The sequence below is a fragment of the Stegodyphus dumicola genome, chromosome 10, assembly GCF_044657685.1.
Source record: "Stegodyphus dumicola isolate Sdum_Otavi_A_Nest chromosome 10, ASM4465768v1".
In the NCBI taxonomy this organism is placed as follows: domain Eukaryota; kingdom Metazoa; phylum Arthropoda; class Arachnida; order Araneae; family Eresidae; genus Stegodyphus; species Stegodyphus dumicola.
Window position 1 is genome coordinate 17,058,742 of NC_140777.1, and position 14,612 is coordinate 17,073,353.

The 14,612-nt window shown below is 35.0% G+C and overlaps 1 protein-coding gene across 1 annotated transcript in view; it reads left to right on the forward strand.

The window, feature by feature from the left end:
• Positions 1-14,612, forward strand: part of LOC118191493 (centrosomal protein of 192 kDa-like) — a 381,533-nt gene that overhangs the window by 70,427 nt on the left and 296,494 nt on the right. The window contains exon 2 of the mRNA XM_085824676.1: positions 13,659-13,707. The gene's annotated coding sequence lies outside the window, so the exon portion shown is untranslated. The remainder of the gene's footprint in view (positions 1-13,658; positions 13,708-14,612) is intronic.

Below are 14,612 nucleotides of genomic sequence, written 5' to 3' on the forward strand. Positions count from 1 at the left end.
CGGGCGGTAAAGCATTTACAATTTAGGAAGAAACCGGGCGGTAGAATTTCAGAGTCGCGAAGTTTGCACCGGCAGCAAAAGTCTAGCGCCGGTCCTGAGTCGAACTACTAGGGTTCAATGATTTTATCTCTCGGCCTTTGATGGGTTGTATGAAATAAAGATTTAGATGCTTAAAATTTTTTGAAGTGTTTTTACTGTTATGCAGATCTTTTAAAGAAAAGAAAAATGTACTTATATTAAGGCTTTTTCTCGTAGTGATCACAATCAAGATTCAAACTCTGGATCTTTCGTTTGCCAGCCGTCGTTTTACCAATCACACCACAAAAGCACGAGCAAATGGAGGGAACACAAAAATTCCTTATATTCTCTCCCACTTTTATATGGCAACTGGGGAGAGGGAAGCTAGAGCATTCCATCAGATGCGGGTAGGTGGTAACAAATTATCTTCCACCACGTTTTAGTTATCGCGCGCCGCTGCAGACACATTACATTTTTTCAAAACGGGGAACTCGAAAAACCTTCGCGAAGATTCGAACACCGGAGCTTCGGAATTTCGAACCGGACGTGCTTATTTAGAACAGAAGCATGCCATTGTGAATATAAAAATTCCTTATTAAAAGCTGCTCCTTATGTACTGACGAAATTAAATGCAAATTTAAAATTCTGTAAAAAAAATCTCAAAGTAAAGTTTTATAAAATCTTAAATTCATTTTTTATTCATTTCTTTTAGTTTTTAACAGCGCGTGAAGGTCTTACATTTCTCACGTTTTGCTTTTTTTCAAGCAGTAAGCTCTTAAAAAACTTATTTTTTAGATATGTAAATTTGGACTTTTTATTTCCGCAGACGATAAATTATTATAATTTATTTATCGTAGAATATCTTTTGAAAGATAGGAAAATGGAGATAACGCTAGAGCTGTGATCATGCTATGATTTTAAAGTGGGGCTAAATCAAGAATAATGCTTTCAACGTCTACAATTAGCACATGGAAATGAAGCTCTTTCTAGTGAAACTGTATTTAGAAGTTATCATTATTCAGAAGTAAAAGAAGCCGATATCGGCAACGTTTTTTGACTACGAGTCCAAATTAGCTAAAATGTGTGTATTAAGAAGACGTTTTTGATCAATTCTATTGTTTTAGAACAGTGTTGGTGAATAATAAGACACGTTTTATTGAGAAAATAATTACAATGCGCTTTAAACTTTAAACCTAAAAGTTTACATTCTAATTGCAATTATTATAGAAACAAACATAACTGAATGAACATTATTTTTCACCTCGATATTAATGGCTTCCCCGATGACTCGTGACGTGAATTTAGTGAAGTCTATCGTATGGTAAGCATCTAAATTTTCGGTAGTTAACCTTCTTTTGTGCGTACTTTGACTACGATTATAAACAATTACTTCGTTTTCTATCCAAGTGATGGTGGTGTATTTAATTATGGCAAAGCACACTAGGGCTATATGCCTAAGGGAAGGGATGCCTTCATGGAGGACTTTCTAAGGGAAACTGGCTCGTTTACACGTAACACATGGGGAGAACCACGAAAACACCCATGCAGCCAGCCCGTTCGCGGGATTCGAACCTCGGACCGAACTATCAGTGTTCAACGACTTTACCGCTCGACCGCTGGTGGGCCTCTATCCAAGTGAACAAAATATGTTATAATTAAGGTACATTTAACATTTGGGATTTATATGGCAAACGGTTTTCAAGTCAAAGACTGGGACACATCCCAGCGATAGTTAATATGTATGCCCTACACGTAGCGATCGACTTACTATAAGCACACCTATTATTCTGGAAAACTTTCTTATATGAAATAGATTTTACATCGTATGGCACAGGGTAAAGCATTCTTTGCATAACCCAAAACTACACATTGGGCAACTCATATTTCTCTGTGTTCATTTGTGTGCAACGAGCAGAGCGGCTTCTGGATTTTCCAACATTTGGAAGATGATCCCCAACATTCAGGAGATTCAGAATACTTTCTAACCCAGCAATAATTTTTAAACTTTTAGTGGGACATATATGCTCCGTTAGTAATCAAAGGGTTAATATAAATTCCATGTGTGAAAACATTTGCTCTTATTTATAAGTTAAACCGAATGCGGACAAAATGGAAAAACCAGTTTTTTGGAATTTATGAATTACTTATTGGCGTTGTCAACTTTATCGGTTTCTCCTTAAAATTATATTACAGTTTTTAAAAACGCAGGTTCGTTGCTGCAAATTGGCAATCAAACAAAATGTTATTGTTGTTACTTACTTTCGGTTTATTTTGTTTATATGCATTCGTCAAGTGCTCGTTTTATATTTATGTTTTATAACTAATTTCATATTATACTTTATTTTCGGTTCATATTATACTTTATTTTCGGTTCATATTATACTTTATTTCTGGAACTCAAGTGGATCACTTGAAATTATGAAATGGGTCAGTCGATGACCCGCGGGTCATAGGTGTCCGAAGCCTGGTTTACAGAATTTCATAGCGGTCGAAATGAGGAGCATACAGAAAGTCCTTGTCAGCTGCTGTCCCAGGAAATGTGTCTGCCGTACGAAAAGTCTCCGACAATGATAATTACTGCACCTAGCAAATGAAACAGAAGAAGCTTAACATAGAATCCGCATCTTAACATAGAATCATTGCGGTTTTCCAGCTGAGGATGGTGGTTCGGTAAAACCATCGAAACTAGTCCTGTGAAAATTTGGAAAATATAACGCTGATTTTTGTTGTTTGACTTCTGAATTAGTATTTATTCGGCGTGTTATTGTGTCTTAATTATAGAATCCGCAGTTATACATAAAATTATTCGGGAAAACCTGCATATGAAAATATTAGTGTGGAGAGCACCAAAAAATGGCGCGTTTCAGAATCAGTAAAGAAACCCTAAAATGACTCAACGATGTCGGATACCGCGTTATTTCTAAAATCATAACTGGTGATGAAACATACTGCTACGGATTTTGTGTATATGTAAATGACTATAGTGAAATTATATGTGAAACTGTAGTATTTTTGTATAATGGAACATGAAACGCTCTGAAAAAGAAGATGCTCTGAAATAAGAAAACACTAGCAAGCGGAATTTAACATTAAATAAATGGCTATCTCGTTAAATCGCCAAGCTGACGATGGCTCCGGCGACTCATTTTGGTCGCCAAATCTGCGAGAAATCACCAAAAGTCGCCAAACTTGATGACATTTTGGTCCTGCCCCTGTATAACTGCAATGGGTATTGTAATTAAATATTATAATATAAATATTGATATAATAATATAATATTGTAATACTGTAATTGAGCCTATAGTCAACTGTAACCCTATCCGTGCCTTATATACCTCTCAGCAATTTCGAGAAGTGGAGGGTACTAGAGATTTCTTGGCGGCCGGGGAAGAAGTGTATAAGACCGGGAAGAGCATCAGTTTCTGTGTAGTACTCGTAGTTGTTCATTTCCAGCATGAGTTCGGAGTACTAAGATACAGTGGATGGACAAAAATATGGAAAAACCTTGTGAAATGCATATTTGAAAAGAAAGATTGATTTTAATGAAATATGTAGGTGGCGCTGGCGTTTTTGACTACTGACGCCACCTATACAACTTCGTAAATGTGCTAAACAGTTCAGTTGTTGTCGGAGTACTGTTATGTGAGGTTGTCATTGCATTATGTCAGAGTTAACAGACTTCGAACGTGGGCAAATTGTTGGAGCACGTATGGTAGGTGCTTCCGTAAGCAAGGTAGCCCAGGTGTTTAGTGTTTCAAGAGGTACTGTATCGAAGATTTATTCCGCATATTTGAAAAGCGGAAAAACATCATCTGCTAAATCACAGCGCGGACGAAAGTGTGTCCTGAGTGATCGTGACAGACGATCATTAAGGGCAATTGTGACGAAAAATAAGAAGACCACAGCTGCAAAAGTTACTGCTGAAATGAATGTTGTGTTACCGAATCCTGTGAGTACTAAAACAATTAGAAGGGAGCTTCATAAACAGGGAATTGCTGGCCGTGCTGCAATTGAGAAGCCACTCGTCAGTGATGCTAATGCCCGTAACAGGAAAAGGTGGTGTTTAAGTCATAAAGCCTGGACTATAGAGCAGTGGAAGCGAGTAATATGGTCTGACGAGTCTTCTTTCACATTGTTTCCCACTTCTGGCCGAGTTTACGTTTGGAGAACGCATCTCAAGCCTATAATACAGACTGCTTGTTGCCAAGAGTTAAACATGGCAGGGGTTCTGTTATGGTTTGGGCAGCCATATCGTGGTTCTCTGCTAGCCCCATGATAACTGTGTCAGTGCACATGACTGCCAAGACTTATGTGAACATTTTGGCCGATCAAGTTCATCCCATGGTACAAACTTTGTTCCCCGATGGTGATGGTGTCTTCCAAGACGACAAAGCCCCTGTTCACACAGCTCACATTGTCCAGGACTGGTTTTCTGAGCACGAGGATGAGTTGTCCCATCTCCCCTGGCTACCACAGTCACCAGACCTGAATATTATCGAACCTTTGTGGTCTACATTGGAACGGAAATTGCGTTTTCTTTATCCACCGCCAACATCGTTATCTGAACTTGCCACCTTTTTGCAGGAAGAATGGTATAATATTCCTTTGGCAAACATACAGGAACTGTATTTATCCATTCCGAGAAGACTGCAAGCTGTTTTGGATGCCAACGGCTTTCCTACACCATATTAAGCAAAGAAACATGTTTTTTTAAAGGTGTTTCCATATTTTTGTCCAACCCCTGTATCTCCGTCTAAGCTTATAAGGTATTTCTCCCACTTCCCTAGCGTGCCTTCGTGGTGTAACGGTAGCACGCTGGGCCGGTAATCGAGAGGTCCGTGGTTCGGTTCCCGGCGAAGGCGGTTGCATATTTTTCATCTTTTCTGCTTCCAATTAACCTAATGACTCTAAAAGTGGCACCCGAACTAAAAGGGTTGTGGATGATGATTCTCCGCAGCCAGGATTTGGCGACTAGGTCCCCTAAAACCCTAGTCGCCCTTTAAAAAGGGGAGTATATAAGGTATTTCTCCCACTTTCCTAGCGTGCCTTCGTGGTGTAACGGTAGCAGGTTGGGCCGGTATTCCAGAGGTCCGTGGTTCAATTCCCGACAAAGGCGGTTGCATATTTTTCATCTTTTCTGCTTCCAATTAACCTAATGACTCTACAAATTTCGCTCTGTAGATGTGCTTTGTACTGCGCTGTGTTTAAAGTTCTTAGTAGTTTGAAGTGTAAGTACTGATTGTACTCTGCAATATTGTGAAGAGCCGTGCGGGAATTTTTGGGGAAAGTTCCAGAACTTAGAAGAGTTCCTTTTGGTAAAATAAATTTTATCAAGCTATGATCAATTTTTTGTGCATTCAGTTTATAACGAACCCTATGCACACAACAATACGTGCAGAATCTTGATCCTCCAATGCGTCAAGAAAGTGAAGCATGGGTAACAGAAGATGAAAGGTAACCAGTAAGGCAGAAAAGGCACCACTCAGTGTAAAATTCAGTGTAACTCCTTTGCTTCAGAAGTACAGGATTGGTCAGACGCCATCAAGTTGAAGGAACAGAAGAGTGTTACAACTGACTAATTCACCACTAAGCGTCTTCCAAAAATTCTTTACGAAGTGAATATTATAAGGGACTGGTCTTCACCGTGATAATGCATCTTCCCAATCGGAAAGACTGGCAATGGAAATTATTGAACCCCCCCCCAAAAAAAAAAATCAAAATGATAGAACATCCACCCTAGTCTCCTGACTTTCCAGCATATGTGACCTTTGAATACATTTTACTGCAAACCAAAATCCGTCGCTTTCATTCCAAAAATGAGGGACTGATGCTTATTTTTCATCTATTGACAGAAACGGAAATTTTGAAGCGTTCAACTTTTGGAAAATTTTCCTACAAAAAGTGGACCGATTTTGTAGGAAACTACTTGGCAAACACTTACGATTAGTAAGTTTACGTCGTACCATTTAGTTGCATCCCAAAAATTTCAGAGTGACCTTCATATGATCAAATTAAAAAAAAAATAACTTAATTATTTTAATTTATAATGCTATGAGTTTCGTTATACTTTTAATCACAACGTTATATTTTTAGAAATATAATGCATGTAATTTAAAATTCTTTGAAAGAAAACACTAGAAACACACTTTTGATAAAAAGCAAATACCATTCAAGTGGCATAATTAGTACTAACATTAATAAAATAAGAATTGCACTAATTTTCAAACTTTTTTTAAAAAATATAATTTTCCAGGTTGTATCGATGACCAATAAATTTATGAAAACCTAATAATATTTTAACGTAATGATATACGGTAATTTAATTCCAATTCGGTAGAGAAAAAAACGTCATACTGAGAGTTTTTTTTAACCAAGAAAAAAATATGAGTTATTATTTTATTGTTAATCCAAAGAGCCTCAGAAGGACTATTAATTTCGTTTTGGCATTTTACGTTGAAAACTATAAACGGCGAATCACTTTTCAAATTGTTGCCACCAAATATGATCGCCCTGTATTATATTTAAAGAAATTAAATAATGACGAATCTGCATAAATGAATGTATGTTTCTGTCACTGTGATAAAACGACGGTACCTAGAGACATCAAATTTTGAATAACGTGATCCTACCTCTAATATGAGCACCTGGAAGCTGAAATTTGGAATTTGGAAATTTGTTTTATAATCGATTTCATATTTTGTAAAACATTAACGAATTTTTGATGAACAAACTCAAGGGTTTCTAAGCGAGCAATGGCAAACGTTGTACAGAAATTTTTTTGCCTCCAGCGCGCGAGACTGTGTATCGAAAATTCTAAAGATATACTGTTTTTAAATCTTTTGTGGTATAGTGTTGCGAGGCCCCAACTTGTCAGCAACAGTGGTAGTGACTGCTATGAACTGTAAATTATACAAACTCGTAAGAAGGGTTTAAATCCCTTTTTATTCCACTTTAGAAATAACAGCTGCGTTCACTTGACGCTCACAAACTACGCCGACCCGGCGGTTTAACAAAACAGAAATGTGAAACTAAAAATAAATGACAGGATGAATAAATAACGAGATCACTACCTACGAGGCTCTAAAATCGTAACTAACTTAACCGCGTTCTAAGATACAGCTGAGATTCAGCAAGCTTACAGATTAAGCAGTTGAAGATTCAACGAACTGCCGAAATAGGCACACAGGCCGAAACGCGCGATTCTTAAATTTCTACCTAGCAACCTTCACGCTCGCGATTCAAGAAGCACACATACAATCTCGTTTCCCTTCTATTTAAACTCCACTTACTTCTGCTAAAATTTGAATAGACTGCGAGTTCTACTACAATTTACATACTCTGGCATTGGCAATTCTAGGGGAAAGTAAAGGCTTCACAGGAAAGATACTAGCCTAAACTTAAAATAAATGTTAGTTAAAATAAATATAAACCCTATAGTGGTATTACTCTTAAACTGAATTTTGTGTTTTATGTGCGAAGAACATGATATTTAATAAATAAAGTCAACACTACCAAACGTTAAAAAAAAAGGTCTCTTTGGGCGTAATATAAAATCTGAAAGCTTCCAGATTTTTTTAACTAAATATAATTTTTGTGTGTGTGTGCATTTTGTTTACCCTTTGTGATACTTTGTGATAATTCTTTAATTTATGAAATCGAGTGGTTAATTGTTAACTGAAGTTAATTTAATGTGTTTGTAATTAATGAAAATAATATAGAACTTGTAAGGTATTTCTCCCGCTTTCCAGCGTGCCTTCGTGGTGTAACGTTAGCACGCTGGGCCGGTATTCAGAGGTCCGTGCTTCGATTTCCGGCGAAGGCGTTTGCTATTTTTCATCTTTCCTGCTTCCAAAAAAAATACCTAATGTCTCTACAAGTGGCGCCCGAACTAAAAGGGTTATGGAGAGGATTCTCCGCACCCAGGATTTGGCGATTAGGTCCCCTAAAACCCTAGTCGCCCTTTAAAAAGGGGAGTATATAAGGTATTTCTCCCACTTCCCTAGCGTGCCTTCGTGGTGTAACGGTAGCACGCTGAGCCGGTATTCCAGAGGTCCGTGGTTCGATTCCCGGCGAAGGCGGTCGCATATTTTTCATCTTTTCTGCTTCCAGTTAATCTAATGATTCTACAAACTGACCTTTTAGACGTTTAATGTTCTCCTTCTTATCGGCTTAAATTAAAATCATTATGGAATAATTTAAATCTGAGACCTTTTAACAAATTATTTCATGCTTTCATTTAATAAACATATTAAAGGCACAAATTTAATGAATAAAGAGTCCAGGAGAAAGATAAACATTTTTATAAAGGAAACTAATCACATCTTTTTCTTCAAGCAAAATTTGATTAATTAAGTAATTATATTCCCAAGAATATTAACTAACCCTAGAGAAAGAAAATTCTTAAGAAATAAAGTTCTGTTCTCAATTATTCATTGTAAATTCTTACCTTATCACTGAACACAATTTTCATTGTTGTTTCAACAATGAGAGTTCTTTATCAGAGCAAACCTCTTGAGGAGGTATTTTAAAAGAATTTTCTCTCCAAAGCTTTAAAATTCTCTCAGGCCAAGATTGGAGATAGGGCTTTAAGAAATCGTTAAAATAATAAACTTAAGAAACTCAATTAAAGTTATTTTATTAGAAATTTCGCGTTCAAAGAAGCTAAAGAATCAAGCTAAAAGAAGTGGTCTTTAAGAGAGACATTATAAAACATTTGCAGACATTTTTTAAAGTAAAGTAAATCATCATTAATGTGATAAGTCTCAAAAAGGTTAACTAACATTAAAATTATAATGTATATTTTACTAATAACGTCAGCAACCAAACAAAATTAAGAATATAAAATTATAAGAATATAAAATACTATAAATATAATTAAATTTATTCTTATAAAAAGAATATAAAAATATATTATTATTAAAAATTATATATTTATCTTTTTATCTCCCGCCAACCATGTACATAGTTACGAGAAATAATGTTTTCCATTTAAAAATTCGATAGTGAGTTTTCAGCGAATAAACAGGAATTCGGGTCCCCACAACCCAGTTTTGCGATGATGTCTGTCTGTCTGTATGTGTGACGATTTTTTTTCTTGCACGATAAGTCTTATATGAAGTTTCCAAAAAAGGATGTTTTTTTTTTTAATCCATGCTTTCTACATTTATATAAAGAAGTGATTAGATTTTGGGTAAAATTGGACAATCGTAAGTGGTACATTGCAGAAAGCTACAATAGGCTTAAAAAAAACAACTAGAAGTGGTACTTTAATTAAAATCCATAACAATTTTTAATGAAAAACTATATTAAATTGTGATCCAAAACTTTTCAATTTTAGTTTGAGACTTTTGTATTAGTCTAAACAACATATTAGATTTTGGCTATAAAATGAATAAATCTCAAGAGATACTTTATTTGAAGCTTTGAACAGACATTTCTAAAAATATATTACGAGTTAATCTAAAACTTCTCAAATTTGGTACTTAAAACAGGTATGTTATTGTTACATTTATAAGCATTAGCCTTCTTCAAATTATGCTAACTACCTCAATACTCGTTTTTTTTTTTTTTTTTTTTTTTTTTTTTTTTAGTCCAAAGGGTTTTTGTCCCTGAAGGACTATTGTTTTCGTTTTGCGATTTTGCGTCGGACTCATAAACGTCGGTTCACTTTTCAAACTGTTGCCACAAAATGTTAGAGTCCTGCATTATATTTGAAGAAATTAAATAATGAAAAATCTGCATAAATGATTGTCTATTTCTCGCTTTGTGATAAAACAATGGTACATAGAGCCATCGAATTTTGAATGACGAAATCCTACTGCGAATATGGGCATCTGAAATCCCAAATTTGGAATTTGTTTTATTATAGATTTTATATTTTGTAAAACTTTAACGAATTTTTGATTTACAAACTCAATGCTTTAAAAGCGAGAAATGGCAACGTTATGTAGAAAAAAAATACTTTTATCTCCAGCTCGCGAGACTGTGTATATCGGAAATTCTAAAGATATGCTTAATTTAACATTATTTTGCGATATTGCTCTTGAACTGAATTTTATGGTTTAAGTGCAAAGAACATGATATTTAATAAATAAAGGTAACACTCAAAACGTTAAAAAAACGCCCCTTTGGACGTAATTTAAAATCTGAAACATTTCAGTTTTTTTTTTTTTTTTTCTTCCAGCCCAAAGGGGCAATTTGCCCTGAACTATTTTTAATTTCGTTATTTCGTTTTGGTATTTTGCGTTAAAAACTGTAAACTGCGAATCACTTTTCAAATCGTTGCCACCCAATATTAGAGCCCTGGATTTTAAAGAAATTAAATAATGAAGAATCTGCAAGAATGTATGTATGTTTCTCGCATTGTGATTTAGCCATCAAAGAGCCATCAAAATTTGATCCTAGAGACATCAAAATTTGAATAACGCAATCTTCCATAGAATATGGGCATGTGGAAGCCCTAATTCGGAATTTGAAATTTTTTGTATAATGGATTTCATATTTTGTAACACTTCAACGAATTTTTGATAAAAAAAAGTATCTTATCTTCAGGGCACTAGACTGTATATCGGAAATTCTAAAGATATGCTCATTTTTAAAACTGTTTTACGATATTACTGTTGAACTGGATTTTATGGTTTGAGTTCTTAGAACATGATATTTAATAAATAAAGCTAACACACAAAACGTTAAAAAAAACGCCCTTTTGTACGTAATTTAAAATCTGAAACCTTTCAGATTTTATTTTATTTATTAGTTTTAAGGGGTTTTGCTTTGTTCCTGAAGGACTATTGCTTTCGTTTTGAAATTGCTTTCGTTTCGCGTTGAAAACTTTAAAAGGCTGTAAAGTGCTACTAAGCCTAACAAATCCGCCAATTTGTTTACATTTGAACTCTTTTACAGAACAGTGAATTAAGTCAACTTCTGCACTTTCAGTGCCTTTTTACCAAGTAGGACCAAAAATCGAATTTCAATTTTGTGCGCCTAAACATCTGCCTTCTTGCCCGCTGGCCGAACTGCTTCTTTTTTGTGCAGAAACTAATTTCAGTTTGTTCCATCGAAATAATTGTAGTTCTTGGGATTCCACCAAACAAACTGCAGTTTTAGGGGTTCCACAGAAGAAGTTATGCTTTCTGGGATTCCACGAAGCAAATTATAATTTTACTGGGATCTATAATTCCAGAGCAGAAAGTTGTAGTTTTAGTTAGCCCACAAACCATTTCAAATTGTTATTTTAATTGGTTTCTCAAACGATAACTGTAGTTTTTAAGCATTCCTTGAAACAAATAACAGTTTTAGGGGTTTTCAAAAAGAAGTTTGTTTCAAAAGTTTGTTTTAAGGATTCAGTAAAACTAATTATTATTTAATGGGTTATACAAAAGAAAACTGTAATTTTAGGAAATCCATAAAACAAATTGCAGTTTTAGTGATTCCATAAAAAAAGTTATAGTTTTAGCGAAACAAATTACAGTTTTAGAGGTTCTCGAAAAGAAAATTTTTATTTTTCAAATTTGTCAGTTGTAGTTTAATTTTGATCAAATAATCTTAATCAGCCCTTTATTTAAATATTTATAATAAAATGTTTTCAGATTTCACAATCATCTAGATAAAATTCAGAAAGTGACTTTGTTAAAAATACCTCGTCCGCTTCTTGAAAAAGGACAATGGAATTTTCAACACATATTTTTTATATGTCGAGTTTCAACTAAAGTTTCCCGCCACCACAAATGTCAGTCTGCGCGAACAGTTCACGTTGTCATGTTTAATCATATTTGTCAAAAGAGTTTTGGCATTTGAAAGAAAAAGACTTGCTTTACACTGTGTTGTGAAATTTGTAAAAATATTATCGTAATCATTAAATACAAGGTGTCTGAAATGATGGAACTATCACGATACCAGATTAGAACCACCATTTATTTCCAGTTTTGTTACAAAAATTCAGCTACAGAATGTCACCGAATCGTGCGTATAGCTTTAGGTACCAATGTTGTATCACATGACACTCTGGCCGGCCTACTGTTACGGATGAGGCTCGCCTGCGAGAACTTGTGGAAGCTCAATAATGCAACCACCCACAGCCTCCTAAGGAGTTAGACGTTAGTGTCATGTCCATTAATCGCTCCATGCATAGTATAAATATACAAGTTCAATCGCTGAGTGCCGCATGAGCTGACTCAAGCAGATAAGGACAGACGTGTTCGGGCCTGCACTAATCTGCTCGAATATCAACGCAAGGACAAAATTCTGGACTGGATCGTCACTTGTGATGAAAAGCTGATTTACGTCAACAACATAGACAGAAAAGGGATTTGGTCTGCGTCCGGTGAGCTCGCCAGCAGCGTCGCAAAGCGTAATTTGACGAACAAAAGGGGTCATTCTTTATATCTGGTGAGATTGCCGTGGTATTATACACAAACAGTGTCTGGAAAAAGGTAAAACCCTCGACAGTAAGGTATACAGCAAGATGCTACTTCTTGTTGACGCTGCTATCAAGAAAAAACATCGTAACGAGTTGCGGCGCAAAAAGTTATGTTCCATCAAGATAATTCAAGACCGTATGTGTGTGCATTCACCTCTTGGACTATGTACGAACTCGAACGGGATCTTTTGCTACACCCACCATATAGCACGGACATAGCTCCTTCAGACTTTTACCTTTTCTCACATCTGTAGCTTTATCTTGCTGGTGCTATCTTCCAGTCTGCACAGGACGTCCGAAAGGAAACTGACCTGCTCGAGACCGCCAAGTTTCTGGGCCCAAGGCTTTGTGACAGTCTCAAGCGTAACCCTGGTTGGCATTCTGCCAAAACGCATGGACTCCTCCAAAAGCGGCGGTATTACTTGCTGCGACGTGAAAGGTCTTCTCTTCTCCGGAAAGAGCTATACTGGAACGAAAGAAAGTCCCCATCCTTCCACCCTATTTTGAGAATAATTCGGTCCGAATGGCGCATGCGTGTTTGCGCTCATGGTCGCGGATGAGGCGGTCGAACTATACCAAAATGTTTTCAGAAAAACATAGATTTGGGGGATGATTACAGCACGAAAGGTACTGCTGCCATTTTTCCCCTTAACTTTATTGAGAACGTTTTTGGGCGGAAAACTTTCGTCACAACCAGATATTTTATATAAGTATTATTAAGTACATTTTATTAATTTTATTGAACCATTTTTCAGGTCAGAACTGTTTTTATTTTAATTTTGATATCTGTGTTTCCGGTTAGAATGTTAACTCTTTTATGATCTAATGTTGATACAATTATTATCCCTCTTGATTTCGTAGATATATATATATGTTCTCTGAATTTAAATGATATTGTAGATTGGTTCGCATATTAAAATTAAAAATTAAAATTAAATCTTTTATTTGTTTTCACATTTTTTAAATTATTTTAACTTTAATTTTGCTTTTTTACGTATTTACATGTTTGTTAAAATTAAATTTTTTTTACGTATTTACATGTTTGTTAATATATATATAATTAAACTATATATAAAGAAAAGAAAAATCTTTAATTGTATTTTATGCCTGTTATAAAAGTGTAAATAATGGGAAAAAGTCAATTTCACCTTAAAATTGAAACCTTTCACATTGAAGCAGTTTATTTAAAGTTATAATTTATATCGATATTTTCATTTTTTAGTGGAAAAGAAAAAGAAAGCTGGAAGCTGAATTAAAGAGTTCTTCTCGAAGTAAGTTTTTATTCCTTTCTAAATTTTAAGTTGTATTTATTAAGTCATTATGCCGACGTAAGAAAGTTGAGGACAAATTTGTTATTGGAGTCAAAAAGCGTTTGTTCGGCTTCCTTAAGATTCTATATTTCCAATTAATTGAATTTAATATTTTCTTCATTTTCCACGAATATTTGAATGAACGTGGAATTTACAAAATTAGGATAAGTTGCATCGTATTTCCTCATACATTTTCCCTTCTAGCTATTCACAGCTGGGGTTTCGAACAAGCTTAACACAAATTTTAAAATACATTTTTCCAATTAATTACTGTTTTCATCTTATTAAGAAAGACAATCCCTCGTTAACTGTCTGTGAAGGCCACACCGAACCTTTTGCTAGTAATTGTTGAACTCTACGCCAACTTAATACACGAACCGATCCATTAAGACGAAACAAAGATAAACCGACATGACATTAAGGTTATGATTTTGCCAGGTCAGTTTCACATTCACCTTCTTTAATTATTTATGGATAATCTGAGCTCCAAGGAGTAGTAGAGAGGCTTAAGTTACAGAGAAGTAGATATGGAGGTATCTTATTACGTATTGTAATGCTAATATTATTATGTATCTTATTGGAATGTAGGTTTCCTTTAAGAACTAATATTGTTATAGTTACCTATAGTTAATCCGTGACTCGTTTTCATTTGTTATGTTTTTACTGTAGCCGAGTTAATCGAAAATAATATCATTAGCATAATTTTCTCCTCTAGATTTTCAGGGGATAAAATCAGTATAAAAAGGGAGGAAAAATACGCAAGGAAATACTGTGTATTCTAAAAATGAATAAACACTTTAACATAAACAATCTAAAAATCACGTTAGGTTTATCATAATAATTATGTTATTAAAGTAGAACAAAAC